General features: G+C 52.0%; 1 protein-coding gene across 10 annotated transcripts in view; it reads right to left on the minus strand.

Moving 5' to 3' along the window:
* The window catches only part of EPB41L1 (erythrocyte membrane protein band 4.1 like 1), a 127002-nt gene that overhangs the window by 66411 nt on the left and 38803 nt on the right, over positions 1-21788 (minus strand). Inside the window, exon 1 of one of the 10 annotated variants that reach the window (XM_027078400.1) lies at positions 5599-5860. The exons of the other annotated variants lie outside the window; for them this stretch is intronic. The gene's annotated coding sequence lies outside the window, so the exon portion shown is untranslated. Of the gene's footprint in view, positions 1-5598; positions 5861-21788 lie in introns of those variants that run through there. 10 annotated transcript variants of the gene reach the window in all.

Here is a 21788-nt window from a genome sequence, read left to right on the forward strand (position 1 = left end):
AATCTGTATCTATGGTCAGACCTAATTTTATACCACTTTAATCTGAGTGCTCATAGTTTTATGGGTTTCTTTCTATTTAACATTCGTTGTATCAGAGGGACTTCCCTGGTGGTCCAGTGGTTAAGACTCCATTCCACTGCAGGGGCCATAGGTTCGATCCCTGGTCGGGGAACTAAGATCCCGCGTGCTACATGGCATGGCCAAAACAAACAAACAAAAAACAAAAAACTTTAATTGTATCAGAAATATTTCCACATTATTATATCATCATTATTACACAGCTAACATTCGTGGGTGCTTCACTGTATGCTAGAATGTGCTAGAATTCCCATGCTAAGAATTTTACATGCCTAAACCTAAAATCACTTAGTCTTCACGACAAGCTTAAAAGCAGGTACTTGGACAATCCATATTACAGATGGGGAAACTGAGGCTTAAGAAGATGAACTGATTTGCCAAGACCTCACAGTCAGTAAGGACAGAAACTAGACTTAAACCCTGGTCTGTCCACAGTCCTCGCTGCAAACCTCTCCATGCTACTCCCCTCCCAGGTACTGAGTGGTGAGTGAGAAGAATGCAGCAAGTAGGGATGAGGAGACCCAGGTCCTGGGTCCTCCTACTTGCATGACCTTGGACAAGTCACCTCCCCTCTGCTTTGTCCACTCAATCAATTCTTTCACCAGACAAGCATTTGCAAATCACTTAGCCACACGCCGAAGACAGAACAATGAAGAAAACATGAACGCTGCCCTCAAAGAGATGAGAGCCTAGCCTGAATCACTTCATGCACGGGAAGGCTCTAACCCCCGTCCCACCTCTGTCACAGGAACATGAAATGAAATGAAGAAAGGATGCAAAGGAGCTTCACAAGTGCACAACTCCATAAGTATTTCTGTGACTGTTCACGGCTGCATATTATTTTATCCACTGGATGTTCCCAAACGTTCTCAATCATCTTCCTATTGTCGGGCACTTAGTCCCAATTTGCTACTATTATGGGAGAAGTCTGATGGGGATTCATCCAAAGGAAATTATGCAAAAAGAAAAAAAAAACACCAGATGCACAAAGACGCTGCACAACCTTTGGAATGACTGAAGGGAGACCAGTCCTTCATCTTAAACTCATGAGGCTGCAAACCAAATGCATGACCCCCACCCCAACCTGCTCCTCCCCCAACCACTCCAGGGGACATCTCAGTGCGGTTTCCACCTTCCTTCCTCGCCAGCCCTCGAGGTCCACAGTGCAGATTTTTGTTTTTTTGCAAGGGGGGTGTTACGCGGGCCTCTCACTGCTGTGGCCTCTCCCGTTGCGGAGCACAGGCTCCGGACGCGCAGGCTCAGCGGCCATGGCTCACGGGCCCAGCCGCTCCGTGGCATGTGGGATCCTCCCGGACCGGGGCACGAACCCGTGTCCCCTGCATCGGCAGGCGGACTCTCAACCACTGCACCACCAGAGAAGCCCCACAGTGCAGATGTTTTTCCTGCAAGGCCGAGCCCACCCGTTACTTATGGTCCTTACAGTCGCCAAAGGGACCTTCCCAGACATGGTTCTGTCATGCCCCAAACACGTGCCCCAATGTAGACCAAACACCCGCAAAGGTTCCGGCAGCCTCCAGGCTCCTTGTCAAGTGGAAACACCTGTGTCTGACATTTGAGAGAGACTAAAGGGGGAGGGAACTGATGTTAGCTGTGCCCCTGTGGTGTGCCAGCACTGCTCTAGGTCCTTTACATAACAACCCTAATGTGGTCTCAATCAGATAGGTGTGTTTGTCCACATTTGACAGATGAGGAAGCCGAGGCTCAGATCAGCTAAGTGATAGCCCGAGGGCACGTGGCTAGTACACAGTGGAGCTGGGACTAGAACTCAGGTCCGGCAGATTCCAGAGCTTTGACAAAGACCCAAACACAAGCTGACTCTGAGTCACCTCCCAGCACCCCCCAGCTCCCTGCACCATCTGCTGCATGCACACCAGACTGCCCATTCTTCAAAGACACCCCTATTTCCCTCCCCTCTGATCCAGGGGAGTGGGTGCCCTTACCTCCACAGCTATCAAAATTCCACTTGGCCTTTGGTGCCCAGCACAAAGGCCCCGATCTCCTTGAAGCCTCCCCTGATCACCAGAATAGGAATCCACGCTGAGATAGGCCATAGGACCTCCTTTACCTCCCCTGTGTCATGTCCGTGTCTCTCTAGGCTAGACTGGGAGACCCTTGAGGAGAGGATGCTTCCCCAGAGGCCATATACGACCTGCAGGAGGTACTCAGGGAATATTTTTCAAATTGAACAAAACTGAGTATGACCTCTGAGAAGAAACTGTGGGCAGCTCGCATTGCCATCAGGAATGTGGCTCTGACTCACACTGCCTAGATTTGAATCCTGGCTCCCCAACGACCGACCGAGCTGTGTGACCTTGAGCAACTGTCTTTTCTTGGCTAAGCCTCAGTTCCCTCAATCTGTAAAATGGGAGGAAGAAGAATTCCTACCTCAAAGGGTTTTGGAAGATTGTATGAGTTAAGCCCTTAAAGCAGGTGCCTGGCATGTAGTAAGTGCTCGATAAATGTTGGCTGCGACTATTCTTACCCACAAGCCTCCCGCCCACAAAGGAAGCAGTGCCAGCATGCTCCCACCCCCACCGGCCCACCCATGCTCCGTCCCCTCCCCTCAGGGCCTCCTCTTCACAGTCCCAGCTGGTGCCCCTGCATTCCCTCCCTTGCATTTTCTGGTCACTGGGTTCCTATCAAATGTGGCAGGGGTGAGTGTCAGGGCCAACCAGCCTCAGAGCCAACCAGTCTTCCCTCGTAGCCAATGGGAGCAGGGAGTCCAGAGCATTCCCCACTTCCGGGGGATCCTGGCCAGGAAGCAGAAAGCCACAGCCAACCCCTCTCTCAGGCTCCCAGCCAGTACCTCTCTGCCCCTACCCCTCAGGACCACAGGAGCACTCGGGCCACAGAGCCACCCTTGCCTCACAAGATCCAACACGTAGACCTCTCCACCTGGACCAGCCCTGGCACATCAGGTGTCTGGCTCTGCTGGACACCGGCCTGGTATTCCCAGACACTGCCCCAGGTACAATGCCATGGTAGAGAGAGGGGTTCTGGACTCAACCACACACTTTCCAGCTGTGTAACCTCAGGCAGGTAACTTGATCTCTCTGAGCCTTAGTTACTCATCTGTAAAAAGAAGATAATAATAGCACCTACTTGTCAGGGTTGCTGTGAGATAATGTAAAGCACTTACTGTCCCAGTGCATGGCATACAGTAAGTGCTCAATAAATGTCCTCACTCTGATTGGGTAATCATTGGTATTACTCCAGATAAAGATTATTATCCTTTTTTTTTTTTTTTTTTTTTTGCGGTACGCGGGCCTCTCACTGTTGTGGCCTCTCCCGTTGTGGAGCACAGGCTCCGGACGCGCAGTCTCAGCGGCCATGGCTCACGGGCAAAGCCGCTCCGCGGCATGTGGGATCTTCCTGGATCGGGGCACGAACCCGTGCCCCCCGCATCGGCAGGCGGACTCTCAACCACTGCGCCACCAAGGAAGCCCCTATTATCCTTTTTTTATAAATGGGGACACAGAAGCCCAAGAGGCTCACAAGGACACCCATGCGGGAGCAAACAAAGAGGCACCTCCTACCTCAGCCGGCCTAGTCAGGAGACCCTCTCTACTGCCCCCGCATGCTCAGACCCAGAACTTGCCTGGGCACCAGCATCCTCTTGGCTCTGCATCCTCCCAAGAGGGACCAGGGCTACCAGCCACCTATGCCTCAGCCCTGGCCCATTATCTGTGAGGCAGCCTGACCTTTCTTTCCTTCTCACTTTTTGGGGGCAAGGGCTGGGAGACCAATGGAAGGCGCCTCCTAAGAGGCAGACTCAGGCTCCAGGCTACAATGCCCAGCCCATCAGAGTCCTGCGTATGGAACAGCCGCAGCAGCACAGAAGCAGGCATTTGGGCTGCGAAAACCCCAAACCAGTTAGAAGAGCTGGGTACGTTAGTGCTGGCTCTCTTACCAGTTGCCTGTGACCTTGGACAAGTCATTCTTCCTCTCTAGGCCTCATTCAACGTTTCAATATTTACTGAGTGAGGACTACAGGACCAAGTATTCCACTCATGCCAGTTCTGGGAAGCAGTCCTCCATGAAGCTCACAGACCTGGGCCCAGGGAATGGCCATGTGGCCCAGGAAGGGTTTAATAGGAATCATGCCCCCTGCACTGATCTCCTTCTCCAGGGTTGCCTTGAGGGGCCCCTCAAGGAACCATGCTCTGCACATACACAAATCTGGTACATGGGATCAGCAGGCAGGCATGACCTCAGACTGGCCAGCAGAAGCCAGCTTCATCTCTGCACGGAGCTGGCAGAGCCTCCCTGGGCCACAGTGGCTCAGAGAGGAGGCTGGCACAGGCCGCCACTGCCGCAGGCTCCATATGGAGGAATGGGTGGGCAGGCGGGCACACAGTCGCCTCTCTTCTCCACACCCTTGTCCGGGACAGGCAGCACCGCGATTCTTCCAGGAGCTTCTGAGGGCATCATTCGCGTCCCTAGCTCTCAACCTGGCCCAGCTGCTACTGAATCTGGAAGACTCCTAATGCTGGGAGGTGGCGGAGAGATAGAGCAGCTGAACCCCACAGGGCCTCAGAGAGGTCCTAAACCCAGCCCTCTTACACTCCCACCTCTGGGTGCAGAGGAGGCAGGAACACACGGCAGTGTCTCTCCCTCACCAATGCATTCTCAGAGCTCTGGGGGGGGGGGGGGGGGGGGTGGGAGTTGGGAAGCAAGGACCACGGCCAGTGCCGCAAAGGAGACCAGTATCCTCAGAACTCTTTCCTCATCCTTGTCCAGCCTCCTACGGTCCCCAGGGACCACCCCCAGCCATAGCCCTGCCAGACAGTGGCCTTAGGATCTGGTAAGTACCCTGATGGCTGTAGTCACTCGCCACCACAACCATGCCTGCCCCCAAGATCCCAGCCTCTTGGGGCCTTGGATGTCCCCAAGTGTGAAGGTGCCAGACACAACTAGGACCCACAAGTCCTCTCCCTCTAACGGCTAGGGGAAGCCTCTGGTCAGGACAACACCAGGCCAGAACCTCAGTGGTCCTAGGGCTAAGTTCTATCCCCCCAGCTTTGGGAGACTCGGAAGGGAGGTGGGATGGGAAGTGAGCCCCGAGTGGGGAAAGGACTGTAACCAGAGGGTGAGGGTGAGGGCGAGAGCTCCCCAGCACCCCAATCTTCAGCCAAGAGACTGTCCTGCAGCATCGGAAGCCTGGACGGAGACATCCAGAGCGCTCTCGGCCTCCACGGCGGCGGCAGGAGTGGTCTCGGAGAACGGAGCGGGCCAGCCCAGCACCCAGCGCAATCGTTCATCCCTACAGCAAGCGTCAGCCCCCTCGCCTGCCCACCTCTCTCTCCAGGCCTCGGGGAGGCTGCAGACCTGGGAGGTAGGGAGGAACAGCAAGGACCTCCCCCGCACTGGTCGGAGGGCCAAGAGCCTGCAAACTCAGTTCCTGCCGGTCGGTCCCGACCTCCCCCAGGGCTGGAGGCTGGGCCTCCGGGTACCGAGCCCCTAGCCCCCCGTGCCACCTGATCCCCCGCACGTGCCTACCTGGGTCTGGGGGTCCCCATCTCGGGCAGGCTGGGAGGGGGGCGCCCCCTCGGCTCCTGCGGGCCGGCAGGCCGCGGGGCGGGGCGGGCGCGCCGGGCCGCGTTGGGCTCTGCGGAGCAGCCTGGTCCGCGACACCCCCGCCCGCTGATGGATGCCGACTGCGGCAGCGGCGGCGGCGGCGGCGGCTCGGCGTGCGCCGGGGGCTGGGCACCGTGCCTATAGCCCCGGGCCTGGCGCCCGTCGCGCGGCCAGTCCCCGCCCCCGCCCGGCCTCTGCGCCCAGCCCTGGGGCAGCCGCCGCGCGCCTGCCTGCTCCCTCGCGGCGGCCCTGCCCCTGCCTCCGCCTCCTCCCTGCCGGTCTCCCTCTCCCTCTCTCTCAGGCTCCCAGGCCACCTCCTCCCGGGCGCTGCCACAGCGGCAGTCACCGGTCCACCGCGGGACTGTGCCTCGGCAGCCAAGCCCGGCGCCTCCGCTAACCCCACCCTGGCCTTGGACAGCCCCTGTCCCCGCTCAGGCCAACCCCTGTTGGGGGCTCGGCGGGGGAGGAGGGGGCGGAGGGGAGAGGAAGAGGAGAGGATCCCTGACTCAGAAGGGGTGACTCAGCCTCAGCCCACCGGGCCCAGCCGAATACCCTCACCTCCCCTGTAGCTCACAGCGCGGGTCAGAACTTCCCTGGGACTCAGCGCTCCTCCCCCACCGTGGAGGAGGTCATGCAAATGTCTCCTGGGATAACGTGTGTGTATGTGTGCATTTGTTCATATGTGCTTCGGTGACAATGGCCATAAGTGTAACAGTGGGGAGTGGGCCCGTGTGCAGATGTTTCTGTAGGTGCATCCAGGCTCCAGGAAGGTGGGGTTGGGGGGTGGCCAGCTGGCCTGTGGCACTGAGGTCCTGGCTCAAAACCAAGTGAAGCCCCGCTCCTCCCCTCCAGCAGCGCTGTCTCAGAAAGCCCTCCAGACCAACTTAGGAGATCCACAGTGAGGACCTCCAACGGCCTGGGTTCTAGTCCAGCTGTGTCATGGGTCAACCAGTACCTTTGGGCACACTGCTCTCCTGCTCTGGGCCTCACTTTGCCAACAGTGAAAAAAGGGGTGGATGTACCTATCTCTAGGGTTCCCAGTTTGTGGGGAAGTCCTGAGAGATGGTTGTGTAACCCACAACATGATCCCCAAAGATTTCTGCCCATGGGTCCGCATTTGCAGGCCACATGACCCCTACTCCCTAGCCAGCACCGCCACCATCCCAGGCATACGCATCTATTCTTTCATTCTTCAAATCATTCCTGAGGACCTACTATGTGCCAGCCACTGTTCTAGGCACTGCAGAATCCACCACACTGGAAATTACAGAGGCCCAAAGCTGGGACGCCACCACCCCCTCCCCACGGCAGGCTGCATTTCCTTCGGTGTCAGCCTCACCAGTATCCATCTGAACTCCCACACTCCAGCAACAGGCAGCGCCCCCCTCCATTCCTCTCTCCCAAGGTGGATGCTCCGTCACAGTGACCTTCCACCCCAGGTCCTAGTACCAACCCTAGGGCCTCCACAGAACGAGGCTATGCCCTCTCCCCAGCCTCCCTCAGAGAACCCAAGATAGCAACCATGTCCCTTCTCCCCACCCCCAAATCAAGCCTTCTCTTCTCCAAGTTAAATGTCACGCACTCCTTCACCAAATGTTCCCAAGACACAGCTTTCACCCTCTCTGGCGCCTTCACCCTCTCTGCTGCCCACTAGGCTCCGGGGTGGTCAGAGAGCAGAGAGCCGAAGGAAACCAGATCCTCCCAGTCCTAGAGAACATGCCCTCCCTCCAGACAGGAGACAGGAAGATGGACAAACCAGCACAGGGCCAATTCCCAGAAGGACCAGAGTCCTGCTGGGCGGACTTCCCTGTAGATGTTCTCCTTTGCCTTTGGACTTTTCGCTCCCCAGCTTCCAAAATTCAGTTCTTCCCAGGAACTCCCCAGGCCCTCAGGAGGAAGGCCTTGGGCAAGTCACTTTGCCACTCCGGGGTGCTCTGCTTGAATTCAATTCACCACACATTTATTCAAATGAATGAGTGAAAGGACCAGTAAAACTTAGGAGTTACACCAGATGGACTTATTGTTTCATACACACATCTGCTAAGAGATTTCTGACTGCCTGCTTCAAGTATTTTTATTCCAAATTGATTCTTAGCCTCCTCTGCTTGCCGCCTTTCCCAACCCTGGGTTCCTGTGGGCAGGACAGAGCTGCCCAGCCAGAGCCCTCCATTCCTCCTAGTTCAACTCTCCTTCCCTCAACCCTCCTCCCCTTCCTTTCTTTCCCCAGGCAGGAGCCTTCCCCTCCCTCCCCTGGGGCAGGACCACTTTCCCACCCTCCTCAGCTAGATGGAGCCTCTCACTTTCCCAGAAGAATCCAGGCAACACTCCAAAAACCAAGGCAGAACATTCTTCTGGTTTTATACCCGAAGGGCCCAATTCCCTTCAGGTCAGTGGGACCACACAGAAAACTGGGCTTCTTCTACTGTTATCATTATTTCTCTTTCTATTATTATTATTGGCTAACATTTCTATTAGCACTTTCTAGTTTGCAAAGTACTTTCATGTTCCATTCTCACATCTTGTCACCCCCCCCCCCCCATTTTATAAACAGGCGGTCTGAGGTCCAGAGCGGTGAGTGACTTGTCCAAGGTCACACTTGCACAGTAACACTGACTCTCTGGACCAGACATCTTCCACTTCACCCCACAATAACCTTTTCCAGAGAAATCTGATTGTGGTGGGGAAGGGGGGTGGGGGAACTCTCTGAAGAACACACGGCCCCCTGTAGGCATCAGTTGAAATCACTTCCCCAGTTACTTGGCTGCCTTTATTCCCAGGGCAGGGAAACTGAGGCACAGGACCAACCCAGAACCACATCTTGTGAAAGCCCCCATGGAGAAATGCTAGGGCCCCAGGTGCAGGATGGGAGCCTCCACCCCACCCCCTGTAAAGAGGGGCTCTTCTGAATTCGGCTTCCAGCCCTGGCTCTGCCACTTCTTCCTGTGTTACTTGGGTAGATGATTTGACCTCTCTGAGCTTCAGTTTTCTCACCTATAAAGTGGGAGAGATTCTTCCTGCCCTGCTTCTGTCGCTGAGTTGCTGGGATGGGTTAGCAGATGCTGGCAGAAGAGAAAGGACAGGACTCCTCATCCCCTCTCGGGTCTGCCTGGGAAGCAGGAGAAAGTCTTTCTTCTTAAATTTTAACTGGAGGGTACTTGATGGTGCAAAAGTGCTAGGATACAGGAAAGCCAGGAATAGGATGGAAGTGATGCTGTCCCTTGGCTGGGAAGGCAAAACACATGGTGTCCGCTACAGTCCCCCAAGGCCACTGGTGGGGCAGAGACCAAACAAAATACTCCAGCAGGCCCCTCCCACCCCTCCCCTTTTATCTTTCAGATGAGGAAACCAAGGCCCAGAGCAAAGCAGCACCTCGCCAAGGTCACCCCAGGTAGTCAGTGGTCTCACGACTCCCGGACACCAGGGGCCCCTTGATTCCTGGGTCGGCAGGGTGGGGTGGCAAGCATTCGTAGTGCAAGGATTTACTCTTTCATTTAGTAGTCAGTGATGTGCACGCCGAGCCTGGGGAAGGCAAGAGGAATTGGGTAGCCTCTGTCCTTGGATTCGCCGTCAGTCCAGCGGCGGAGAAAGGCACACAGACCCGCACATCAGAGGGTACTGTAAGATGAATCACCACCACTTTCTGAGTACTAGCTCTGTGCCTGGCCCCAGTCACACATTTGTTTAATCCTTAGACCAATTCTTTGGCTTCGAAATTATTAACTCCTTTCATAGCTGGAGTCACTGAGGCTCGGGGTTAACGACTTCCCAAAGTTCACCCAGCTAGTAAATGGCAGGGCCAGGGTGTGACTGCCAGATCTGTCTGATGCCAAGCACTGAGCTTCAACCCTTATGCTTTTCTCCCTGCCTCTAAGGCTCTGCTGACCCGTCAGAGAGCCACTACTCACATATGGCTTCTGAGCCCTTGAAATGTGGCTCGTGCACGTTGAGATGTGCTGTAAGTGTAAAATTCACACTAGATTTTAAAGATTTATTTTTTAATTTATTTTTTTAGGCCGCGCTGCGCAGCATCATGCGGGATCCTAGTTCCCTGACCAGGTATTGAACCCGTGCCCCCTGCAGTGGAAGCTCGGAGTCTTAACCACTGGACCACCAGGGAAGTCCCTAGATTTTGAAGATTTAATAAAAGAAATGTACTATATCTCCTTAATAACTTTTGTATTGCAATGATAATATTTTGGATGTATTAGGTTTAATAAAATATATCATTAGAATAATTTCATCTGTTTCTTTTGGCTTTTTTTTTTTCACATGGCTACCAGAAAATTGAAAATCACATATGTGGCTCGCATGTGTGGCTCACGTATTTCTTTTGGTCAGCACAGGTTTAGATTCTCTGAGGTCCTAGCCCAGCCCATGGTGCTCAGAAAAGGGTTCCTGCAGGAGGGGACACCTAAACCGAACTGGGTTAAAGGCAAGGTCATGGGGAGGAAGGTATGCCAGGGCAAGAGAGCTGCAGGGCCTCTGGCTCTGGCCCCAGAGGGCGGCCAGGCCTGGGTGGGCTGTGCTGCAGCCCCAGGAGCTGAGAGCTGGGCCAGCTCGTGGAGGGAAGTTACCAAAGCCAAATTTTCCAGATCGGCGTGATCTACAGGCCTGGGAGGTTCTGCCTGACAAGGCCGCTCTCACTGATCTTTGGTGCTCTCTGGAAGGCCCTGCAGGGCAGCTGTGTCCGGGTGTAGGTGGAGGGATGGGCAGCAATGCCCACCTGACGGGGACCTCCCGGCTCCAGCTGCCCCTACCGCCTCTCCTTCAGTCTCCTCCAAGAAGCCTCCCAAAGCACTACAGTCCCCAGGGACCTTGCCGTCCCCTCAAACCTTCCAGCCCAGACCGTGGGAACTACACACTCCTGCCTTCGGTCATGCTCTGGCCTGGAATGATGATGAAGCTGCAGAGGGTCACACAGCAGGAAGCACTTGTCCATCCTTAGTGTGGTGAAGAGCCTGGGGGCAATGGTTACCTCCGGGGAGGGGGTCGGGGGCAGGGACAGGGGAGTTACACTAATAGTACAGGAGCTGTGTGACCTTGGGCAGGGCCTAAACCTCTCTGAGCCTCAGTTCCCACCTCTGTACAATGGGGGTAATATCCGCACCACCTCTTCAAGCTCCCATGACATGAGAGAATACCCAGGAAGGGCTTAGCAGGCCCCTGCGGTACCCTCAGTCCCTCCAAAGCGTCCAAAGGTCACCTCTCCTCCAGGAAGTTCACCCTCCATGCCTCTGCCACCCAGTCTGTCCCTCCTCTAGCCTGCTGGGCCCACCACACATCTCTTGTCTCTACTTCTGAATTTGGAGTTCAGCTGTGATGAGGCTCTCTGACCTCTCCAACAAGACTGTAGTTTGTCAAAGATGGGAACCTTGCCCATCCCTTCCTTTCCATCGCTCCTCCCCTTCTCCCTCTCCCGGCACTTCCCCCACAGCCAGGCCCCTGCACAGGGCTGCGCATCCCAGAGGCTCTCACAGCCCACTCTAGTGGCTTGAACACTTGGCCACTATCTTTGGCCAAAAACAATGTGGGTCGGATGACTGTGCATATTCTAAAGAGCTGGTCCCGCTCTGCTCCCTCGTGGGAAGAGCCTTCAGGGGCCACAATTCTCTGATGAAGCAACTCCAATCTCTCTGCCTGACTCTGCAGTCCTTCACAGCCTGGTCTCACCTGCCTCTTCAGCCTCATCCTCAGGGTCCCTGCGGGGAAGCTCAGTCAGACTCAATGGTTCTGGGCCCCCAGGGCGCAGCGGTGCTGGCACTGCCTCTCTGCTTTTGCAGAGCTTCTTTTCTCTCCCTGGGCGACCCTCTTTCCCTTTCCCACGGTTATTCTTTCAGCCATCCTCCAGGAAGTCCTTCCTGATCCCCTCCCCTTTACAATAAGCCCTCCCAGCTAGAAGGAACCTCTTGGCCTCCCCCCTCCCCCCTACACTCTGCCCTCCAGCCCTGGGATGTGTGAATTGCTCCCCCCAGTGCCCAGCTCAAAATACGTGCATGGTGTAGGTCCCTGGGGACACATCTGCACTCTCAGAGCCAGAGGCCAGGGAGCAAGCCAGAGTCAGGAGTTCACCCAGGATGCCAGGACCCTGCCGACGCTGAATCCTGCTGACCCAAACTCCACCTCGGCTACATTTCTTAATGGATCTCCATGCTCCTGCTGCCCCGGGTAAATCAGCCCTCCCCTAAGACGTCTGGGAGCCATACTCCTGGGGCCTGAACATAAAAGATCTGGCCACGTTCCCACTGGATTCAGACATCCACCCAGCCTCCCATCGGGTGCCTGAAGTGTCAGCTGAGGTTTGCATCATCACAGCATCACAGATCCCTTGCAGTCAGAAGAGACCTTGGAGAGGATCACACTGAGGCTGAGAGCAGTGGGAGGCAACAGGAGAGAGGCTATGTGTGTTTGTCTGTGGTCCCCTGCGCCAGAAGATGCTGCAGCGACACCATCAATCAACATCACCATCGCAGAGAGCCTTTGGGACCCCTCTACGTGCTGGCACTGTGTCTAGCAATATGCGTACATTTTCAGTTTTTAATTTCTTACTTCTCTGTAAGGCAGAGATTATATATTCCACCTTGATTTTACAGAGGAGGAAATGAAGCTCACAGCAGATAAGCCATTAGTCCGAAGTCACACTGCTAGTAGGTGGGGGAACCAGGATTCAATTCTAGGTTTGCCTGATTCCACAGCTTGTTTGTCCACCATTAATCCTGCATACATTTGATTGAACACAAATTTACTCTAAAGATGCTGGCCACGTTTTAGTTCCTGTCTGGGAAGTAGTTATATAAATATGTGTAAACTTATGATCTGTGTACTTTTCTGCATTTATATTATAACTTCAATAAGGTTTATTTTTTTAATGTTTTTGTCCCAGAGATGAATCTATGCTAGAGATTTTTGGGGTGTGAAATACTCTTAGTCTGAAGCTAGAAAGCTGGGTTTTGTTTTTTTTTCTTTTCAACCATCTTTCCATTTCAATAGGGACTGTCCTAAAGAACTCATAAACCCCCAAGCCAGACCAGCAAAATTTCACCTGCTGTCTGTCCGCTGCTCAGACTACAAACATTTTCTTGCACTTACATTCCCAGCCCAGGTGCCACCTAGCCAATATTCAACTTCCAGGAGCTGGCACTGCTCTGCAGTTTTTGCAATCCTCTCCTCATCCACCCATCTGCCCCAGACAGCTAGACCAGCCGCTGCATCACTGTTAATCCCCAGCTTCATGAAATGGCCAGGCAGCCACGTCTGGATGTTCCCATTTCCTCGCACCAGGCCAGGCTGGGCAGAGAGAAGCCGTCTGTGTATGTAAACCCAGGCTTCTGCTTGGGCGGCTCTTGCCAGACTCTCCTGGCCAACTGGGCCCTCTGTGGCTTTTATCTTCCTGCCCAAAATAACCATTAGCTTCAGTGGTCCTCTGGGCACAAATCAGACTCTCGTGAGAGCCTGTGGCAGCCTGAAGACAGGAAGGGCACGTTATCCATCTCTGTTTCCCCAAGGCACCAGGGCAAAGGTTTGTGGGATTTATTGAGCGCCTCTGTGTGCCTGGAGGGACCTGTGTTGGGGGCATGGGCTCACTAGAAAACACGGTCACGTTCTCCGGAAGCTGAAAGTTTAAGGAAAGAGAGGAAACAACAAATCAGCCAACCGCAATAGAAGGCTAAAATACTAAAGGTTGTCAGAAAGGGAAAAAATGTTTTGGGAGTTCAGAGGGGAAAGAAATGAGAGAGGAGCAGGTGTCAAAGAAAGCTTCAAGGCAGAGGTAGCATTTAGGTTGAGCATTAAAGGCAGGCCAGAAGGACAGTCCAGACGGAGGAGATAGCATAAAACGAGGCACAGGGTTGTGGGAAGTACAGGGGAGACTCAGGAAACTGGCTTTTTTTTTTTTTTTTTTTTTTGGCCGCACCTCGTGGCTTGCGGGATCTTAGTTCCCCAACCAGGGATTGAACCCAGGCCCTGGCAGTGGAAGCGACAAGTCCTAACCACTGGACTGCCAGGGAATTCCCAGGAAACTGGCCTTGAATGACCCAGAACCAAGGATGCCAAAGGTTGAGGCTGGGGCTGGAATGGCATATAGTGCCAATGGGAGCCTCAAATGGCACACCAAGGGTTTCCTGCACTGTCCAGCAAGTAGCCACACGTGACTATTTACATTTAAATTAGTTAAAATGGGATAAAATGTAAAAGTCATAGCCACGTGTGGTTGATGGTTACCATATTGGACAGTGCAGACGTAGAACATCTCCATCACCAAAGCCAGTTCCACTGGACAGCGCCGGTACACACAGCAGAGACACCAGAAGACTTTGAGCGGAAGTACGACATGATCGGAGCTGGGCTTTAGGAAGATTAATTTGTCCCCGGTAAAGGGTAGGTACCTGGAGGTAAGAGAGGCCTGGACCCAGGGCAGGCATTGCAATAATCCAGGTGAGATCAATAACCACGTCTATTCCCTGGGTTCCTCTCTTCCTATCAGTGAGCAGGAAAGCAGAGAGCCATGGTTCTCAAAGTGTGGTCCCTGGAACAGCAGCATCACCCAGGAACTTCCCGGTATGCAAATCCTTGGGCCCTATCCCAGATCTACTAAGTCAGAAACTGGGGGTTCAGAGCAGCAGCCTGTGCTTTTATCAGCCCTCTCCTGATTCTGATGCATGCTCCCGGCATAGAGGCTAGGAGCCCACTCTGGTTCCAGACTCTACACCTCTACACCCTGGAGTCAGAAGACCTGCCTCCATGTCTTGCATGTCTTGGCTCAGCTGTTTACTAGCTGTGCTTAATTCCTTTGTGCCTCAGTCTTATAAGGATTAAAGGAGTTAATACATGTATTTGTCTGAGAAGAGTGCCTGGCCTATAGGAAGTGCTCAATGAATGTTAATTATTATTTTTTTTTTTTTTGCGGTATGCAGGCCTCTCACTGCTGTGGCCTCTCCCATTGCGGAGCACAGGCTGCGGACGTGCAGGCTCAGTGGCCATGGCTCACAGGCCCAGCCGCTCCGCGGCATGTGGGATCTTCCCGGACCGGGGCACGAACCCGTGCCCCCTGCACCGGCAGGCGGACTCTCAACCACTGCGCCACCAGGGAAGCCCAATGTTAATTATTTTTAATCCTCATGGGCCACTTCATCTATACTCCTATGGTACAAAGTTGAATTCCTCCCACAGACAATGGACCAGCATCTGTCTCTACCTGCCTGTCCATCATACAATATTCCTAGGCCCACTCCCCATCCCACCATTTACTTTTCTCCAGGCCCAGAGTGCCAGTTCTTCTCCCGGAAGGCAGGGGCACTTCCTGTGTCAAGGGAGCATTTCCACCAGGGGAGAATGTCAAGGCAAAAGGGGCAGATTGAATGTCCTGAGCTAAGATGTCCCGGTAGGAAGCAGGTCAGGAGATGCCCCAGGAGTCTTCCCCTACAAGACCACCTGTGAATAGGATGTCTGGAGGTGAGCACCCAGCTGCCCACTGCCACTGAAAGCCTCAAGCCTTTTCATTTGGACCCATGCCAGCCAAAATGGCATAGGAAATGGTGCCTGGGGTTCTGTCTACTGCAGGTGGCTCAATCCTGACTCGGGGAACTAGCCAGGGAGGACAGCGTCAATAAACCTGGTTTCTGATCTCGGCTGTGAGATCTCGGGCAGTCATTTTCCTCTTTGGATTCAATTTTCTTGCCTCTAATGTGAGGGTGTTGGACTAGTGTGTTCTTAACCTTTTATGGGTCATGGTTTCCTTTGAAAATGCAATAAAAACTGCAGAGCTTCTCCCAGAAAAATGCACATGGGCACACATCCAGACACACACACACACACACACGCACACAGGCACACGTGCATGCACACACACACACCTTATTATGATGTCAAGCATCAAGAAACCTCATGAAACCCATGCATAGGTCACACCTTGGGTCCGTGGACACTTGGTTAAGAAACCTTGGCTAGATGGTCACTAGTCATCATGATAAGAAGTCAGCTATATTTGTATCTAATTTAAAGGAACCCTATGTTAAAATTTTCACCAAAAAGATGAGATGTGAAATGGGCTTTCATAAGATTCAGTTGTTGATCGGCTAAATGCTATGCATCCCTCCAAGAGCCTACCTCCACCCTTGTCATTTGGCCTTGGCAGTCTCTCCACACTGTCCCCCCCGACTCAGCAGAGAGTGAGCACATGGTCCTGAAAGACACCCCTGCCCCACCAGCTGTCTCTGGCACTTCCCAAAGAGTAGACAGATTGTCCCCGGCCACGAGAAGGTAGAAGAGGAGGAGTCTGGCCTCTTGTTACCCCACCCCAAATCCTTGGCTCAGATGCCAATCACTAACGACGCTCCAAGATGCCACCTCCAGCCCCCCCAAAACACACACACACAGCGCCACGCCCATGCCCTCCCTCGCACAGCCACAGCCAAGGGACTGCACTTCCAGACACTTGGTGGTGTGGCCACTTGGAACAGGTGAGGGTTATTTTTAAAGGCTGAGTGACAGGACGGGTGAGAGCCGTTCCACTCTGTCAGAGCTCCCGCTGCCACCACCAGCTGCGATGAATCACTACCCACTACGCGAATGTCCATGTCTGTCAGCATGGCCAGAGAGGCTGCCTTGGCTTCTGGAACGAATGCCTTGGATTGGTGACCATGCTGATCACACCAGCATGAGCCCAGGATCACACCAGGGGCAAGATGCCCAGCCCGAGCTAGTGCAGCCGACCCAGACCGACAGCCTCTCCAGCCCAGTCCAGCCCAGCCAGTGCCACCAGGCCACCAGGGGCCTCTCTCTGCACAAGTCCTTTTAGAGTGGCTGTTGATACCTCTTCCCCTGCCCAGTCTATCTGTAAGCCACCCACTCCCACACCACTGCAATCTGGTTATGAATGGGCACCCAGTCAACCAGGCAGACTTGGATAGTGTCAATGCAGCCATCAGCTGGTTTCATCTTTCTGGAGTAAAGGGGCCCTTGGCAGTGAGAGTGCAGAGTCCTAACCACTGGACCGCCAGGGAAGTCCCCTCTGGAGGGCACTTTGGAAAAGTGCATGATAAGCCTTAAAAATGTGCATACCTTTTCATCCAGAAATTCCTCTTCTATGAATTTATCTGTGAGACCAATGGATATACTCAAAGATGTAGCCATAAGAACATTTGTCTGTTGTATACAGGAGTCTTGTATACCAGAGTGAAGTGGAAATTTGGAATTAATATAAATGTCCAAAAATAGTGGGTATTTTATATAAATAGTGATAACGCATATCCTGAAATACTATCCAGCTGTTAAAATATAGTGTCACAGATCTATATGATTCTATGTAATAACGTTCATAACATAATGCAGAGTTTTTAAAAGCATATGGGACATGTGACCCAATTTCTATAAAGTATGTGCATGCATGCATAGAAAAAAGAAAACTTGGAAGGAAATGTTCAAAACATAACGTTCCCAGGGATTGTTTTATGATAGCGGAATTTCTTCTGTGCTTGTTTGGGTTTGCTTTTATTTCATTGTTTATTTTCTGCTGTGTGTATGTGTGTGGACATATATTATTTATATAAGAGAGGCAACAAGAAAGGCCCATAACCCTCAGCTCACTCACAGGTTCTGGCCTGAACCATCCTAGCCCTTCCTGGAATCTCAGCAGAGCCCCCCCGCCCCCCGCCACTTCAGCCACCACTCTTATCAAGTCTCCCTCTGGCTTTGAACTTTGCTGCCTTCCTCAAGTTGCCCCCTGGGATTTCACTAACTGGGGGCCCCATCCAGCCATTGCCCAGAGGCCTCCACAGTGGAAGTCCCCTCTCCAAGGCCCCCTGTTCATGAATCTCATGCAGACGGGCAGAGTCCAATCCCGGAGAGAGTGTGTCTCATTCTACAGTAAGAGAAATAATAATTATTATAATAAAGATAAGCGTGGCAGTGAACCTTCACATTTACACTTTGTCTTCCTTTTTATAGAGCACTTTATTATACACATTTCACTGAACCCTCCCAAAGGTTTGTGAGGCAGGCATTATTATACCCATTGTACAGATGAGGCCCAGCAAGTATAGCTGCACAACATTTGCCAAAGGTCACAGAGTGAGTCAGGATTCAGATGCAGGTCTGAGACTGACACAAAAGGAGTTAAATGGAAGAACTGAACAGGTTACCCTGAGCCCACTTCTAAGGAGCCGAATTCTCCAGAGCCCCTCCGCCCAGCTGAGCTCACAGTTGCTATACCACCACCCCCTGCCCAGAACCCCACAAAAGCCCTTCTGGGGCCACATGCCCTGCATCTCCACACCAGTCCATCATTCCCTTCCAGCTCTGGCAACGGGTCCTTGCTGCCTCCTCGGGTCTCCTAGCAACGAGACATCCTGTGGCACCTCTCTCTCCACCTCTGGGCTCTCCAGCTTGGGCCTGTCTCACTGAGGGAGGAGGCAGCCAGCAGGCTCCTCTCACAGGGGTTGTGGCACCCATGTGTGGTAGGGGCAGGGAGAGGAGGAGATGGCATCAGCCTGCATGGCCCCCACTCTGGGCCTGCTCCCAGCTCCACACTTGGGGCACTGGCTCTGGCTGTACTTCCCTTTTCTTGAGCTCCTGACTATCTGCCGACTGGGACAAAAAAAGAAGCTGAATTCTAGGGTTTGAATTCTGGTCAATTCCGATTTACTTTTGCATTTCTGAAATACAAGGAATCTTCCCATCTGAATATTAATATTAAAAATAGCAGTAATAAGTACTAGTCACAAAAGAGTTACTTTATTCAGTGCTCAAAACCACCCCTGAGAAGCAGGAGCTAGCATCCCCATTTTACAGATGAGGAACCTGAGACGAAATCTGCCTAAAGACACTCAGCTAAGGAATGCACGAGATTTGAACAAGTGTGTCCAACACCAAAGTGTATGCTCTGACCACCGTACCACGCCGCATCTCTTAGAAATCATCTGGTCCCACCCTCTTACCACACAGATAGGGAAACTGAGACCCAGAGAGGGGAAAGGATTTGTAATCATCCAGCATTTACTTATTTACTGAGCAACTACTGTGTGTGATGCATGGAGCTAGAAATGTGAATAATAAACTATTTCAATTCCACACTGTTGGATAGATGGGCAGTGACTATTTACTGAAAATTGTCAAAGCTGAGCAATGGGTTCATGGAAGTTCATTATAATATTCTCTCTAGTACTCTTCTGCATGTTTGAAATTTTCCATAATAAAAAAGTTTTTTTTTAACATCTTTATTGGGGTATAATTGCTTTATAATGGTGTGTTAGTTTCTGCTTTATAACAAAGTGAATCAGTTATACATATACATATGTTCCCATATGTCTTCCCTCCTGCGTCTCCCTCCTTCCCACCCTCCCTATCCCACCCCTCCAGGCTGTCACAAAGCACCGAGCCAATATCCCTGTGCCATGAGGCTGCTTGCCACTAGCTATCTACCTTACGTTTGTTAGTGTGTATATGTCCATGCCTCTCTCTCGCCCTGTCACAGCTCACCCTTCCCCCTCCCCCTCCCCATATCCTCAAGTCCGTTCTCCAGTAGGTCTGCGTCTTTATTCCTGTCTTACCCCTAGGTTCTTCATGACATTTTTTTTTCTTAAATTCCATATATATGTGTTAGCATACGGTATTTGTCTTTTTCTTTCTGACTTACTTCACTCTGTATGACAGACTCTAGGTCTATCCACCTCATTACAAATAGCTCAATTTCGTTTCTTTTTATGGCTGAGTAATATTCCATTGTATATATGTGCCACATCTTCTTTATCCATTCATCCGATGATGGGCACTTAGGTTGTTTCCATCTCCGGGCTATTGTAAATAGAGCTGCAATGAACATTTTGGTACATGACTCTTTTTGAATTTTGGTTTTCTCAGGGAATAAAAAAGTTTTAAAAGGACTATAGAAATTGATTATAGATTGACTAAAGAAATTGGTTGATTAATATGTAAATTTTAAGTCTAGCTGGACTAGATAATCAGTAAATCACCCAAACTTGGGGATATTTTGCTCTGTTTGGTTTTTTTTAACCAGGCTGTCCCATTTTATAAATTTACTTATTTATTTATTTTGGGGTGCATTGGGCCTTCGTTGCTGCGCGCAGGCTTTCTCTAGTTGTGGTGAGCGGGGGCTACTCTTTGTTGCAGTGCGCGGGCTTCTCATTGCAGTGGCTTCTCTTGTTGCGGAGCACAGGCTCTAGGCACGTGGGCTTCAGTAGCTGTGGCACGCGGGCTCAGTAGTTGTGTCACGGGCTCTAGAGCGCAGGCTCAGTAGTTGTGGCAAACGGGCTTAGTTGCTCCATGGCATGTGGGATCTTCCCGGACCAGGGCTCGAACCCGTGTGCCCTGCATTGGCAGGCGGATTCTTAGCCACTGCACCACCAGGGAAGTCTGTGCTGATTGTTTTGAAGTTCCAGAAAAGGCAAGTGTGCTGGAACCCACATCATAGCCTCTCTTTCTCCATCCTTCTGTAAAATTCTCTGCCTCTGTGTTGTTGCTAGGAAACCAGTGAGCCAGGAGAATCCCACTCTGACTGGCTGGACCTTCTCTCTTCCCACACTGCCCCTTTGGGGGATACAGTGCCCCTGCCCCCAGGGGAACTGACCCTACCGGGCAGGTTTTCTGTGGATCTGCAACCACATGACGCAGGAGATCCCATAGGCCACTGGGAGAGAGGCAGCTATAAATCCAGAGAACCATGATTAGAAAGCAAGTTACAGGCCTCTCTCTGCAGGTTTCCAAGTCACAAAAACTTCTTAATAATCAGAGGGGCTTTACTCAAGTTGCTCAAAGTTTCCAGAGAGGGTGAACACAGTCTCGAGAGAGAATAAACACACACAAAGCAGGAGAATGACAATGTGAGCACGAACGAGAGAGAGAAACTACACAGCAGAGGCAGAAAACGTGACGGACAGGTGGAGAACAAGAGGCCACTGGGAGGCAGTACAGCACGATGGTCAAGGACTGGCGGCAGGTCAGAGCTCCAAGCCCTGCTCCAGTGCTTCCCAGCTGGGAGACTGAGCAAATAACTTCGCCTCTCTGAGCCTTTATTGCAAATTGCAGCTTCCGCTGCAAATTGCGGATAATTCTATCACTGGATTGTATTCACGATACAGAGTGAATGTAGGCACTGAATGAGGCAAGACATGTCAAGTGCTTAACCCAGTTCCTGGCACATAGTAAGCACACAATAAACAGTGGCTTTCAAAATAAGTGCTGGGCTTCCCTGGTGGCGCAGTTGTTGAGAGTCCGCCTGCCGATGCAGGGGACATGGGTTCGTGCCCCGGTCCGGGAAGATCCCACATGCCATGGAGCGGCTGGGCCCGTGAGCCATGGCCGCTGAGCCTGCGTGTCCGGAGCCTGTGCTCCGCAACGGGAGAGGCCACAACAGTGAGAGGCCCACGTACCGCAAAAAAAAAAAAAAAAAAAAAAAAAAAAAAAGTGCTAACCGTCTAATCCAGCAATTCCACTTCCAGGTAAATTTACCCAAAAGAATCGAAAGCAGGGTCTTGAAGAGATGTTCGTACATCCATGTTCATAGTATTATTCACAATAGCCAAGAGGTGGAAGCAACACAAGTGTCCGACAACAGATGAATGGATAAACAAAACGCAGTATATACATACAACGGAATATTCAACCTTAAGAAAAGAAAAGGACATTCTGACACATGCTACAACATGGATGAACCTTGAGGACATTATGGTAAGTGAAATGAACCAATCACAAAGGACAAACACTGTATGATTCTACTTATATGGTATATGTAGAGTAGTCAAAATCGTAGATACAGAAAGTAGAATGGTGGTTACAAGGAGCTGAGAGGAGAGAAGAATAGAAAGTTATTGTCTGATGGGTATAGAGTTTCAGTTTTACAGGACAAAAGTTCTGGTGAGAGATGTGATGACGGCTGCAAAACAACGTGAACGTACCCAACGCTGCTGAACTCTACTCTTAAAAACGGTTAAGATGGTAAATTTTAAGTTATGAGCATTTTACCACAATAAAAAATGTTTAACAAAAAGTGCCAGTCTGAAAACCAAGGAAGAGAGTAAAAGACTAAGAGACCAAGCTAGAGAAAGAACTGAAAAAGTGAGAGTATAGTAATACAGAAATGGGGTGACCCAAAGAGGAAACAC

The sequence above is a fragment of the Aethalodelphis obliquidens genome, unplaced genomic scaffold (assembly GCF_003676395.1).
Source record: "Aethalodelphis obliquidens isolate GAN/ISIS:26980383/991018 unplaced genomic scaffold, ASM367639v1 scaffold42, whole genome shotgun sequence".
Classification (NCBI taxonomy): Eukaryota; Metazoa; Chordata; class Mammalia; order Artiodactyla; family Delphinidae; genus Aethalodelphis; species Aethalodelphis obliquidens.